Source organism: Hippocampus comes, unplaced genomic scaffold (assembly GCF_001891065.2).
Source record: "Hippocampus comes isolate QL1 unplaced genomic scaffold, H_comes_QL1_v1.1 C16811732, whole genome shotgun sequence".
NCBI lineage: Eukaryota > Metazoa > Chordata > Actinopteri > Syngnathiformes > Syngnathidae > Hippocampus > Hippocampus comes.
In genome coordinates, this window is record NW_017839367.1 from 1 (window position 1) to 912 (window position 912).

Consider the following 912-nt stretch of genomic DNA (forward strand, 5'->3'; position numbering starts at 1 on the left):
ATTTGACCCAGTGTCAAAATAACATTTGCAGTACCAGAAATGAACAAAAAAGTGGTCATGAAATATACTCTGGGGTCAAACTGACCCAGGAACATAATTGGTGTTCCCTAGTCATTGTGGATTGGGGCATGTTTATTTTCTCAGTCTGAAAAGCATTCCTGGTGTCCTTTAAGAAAAATAACATAAGAGGAAGGGCGCATTCATGATAAAGACGCACCTCTGTTGTCATGACGAGGCAAGAGGCGGTGGGATTGATGGTGACATCGCCCGTCATCAGGCCCACGTCTTGAAACTCCTCGTACATCTCCCGGTACTTCTGATTGGACAGCGCCTTGATGGGGCTGGTAAAGATGACACGCTGCTTCTCGCGCAGGGCCAGCGCGATGGCGTACCTATGAGGAGGAGATAGATGAACAAGTCATGCCACAGCAAATCATTGATTTTAGTACTCTGAGGGTGATTGGTAGGGGTGGGGGCGGGGGGCTCACTCAGCACAGACGGTCTTGCCAGCCGAGGTGTGTGCCGAGACAAGCACCGACTGGTTGTTGTCAATGCACAAAATGGCCTCCTGCTGAAAGGGGTCCAGAATGAAAGGGTACTCCTGTTACGACAAAAGAAAAAAATAATTCATCAGAGTGGAATCTTGAACATTTGAAATTTGACCTATTAAATCACGAGTTTCACTTTTGCTTTTTCGTTTTATGTGATCGTTACCGTTAAAACGTTCCTAAAAACATGTCCCGTTTCCATTATTTCCTATGGGAATTTGTGTTTTTAAACAAATCTACAAATACCTTTGCGGCATTTCCGACTCGAGATTTGAGAGGTTTATATTCATCACTGGCAGGCAGAGCGACCTGTCAGGAAACAGGGGGAAGAAGAAAAAAAAAATCAGCGTTAACAACTTTAAAC

The 912-nt window shown here is 44.7% G+C and overlaps 1 long non-coding RNA gene across 1 annotated transcript; it reads right to left on the reverse strand.

Annotated features, from left to right (window-relative positions):
• Positions 1 to 222: 222 nt before the first annotated feature.
• Positions 223 to 870, reverse strand: LOC109509213 (uncharacterized). The gene is made up of 3 exons (XR_002166899.1): positions 795 to 870; positions 489 to 601; positions 223 to 392 (listed from the first exon to the last, which is right to left on the reverse strand). It is a non-coding gene; the product is annotated as an uncharacterized LOC109509213 (long non-coding RNA).
• Between the last annotated feature and the right edge of the window lie 42 nt (positions 871 to 912).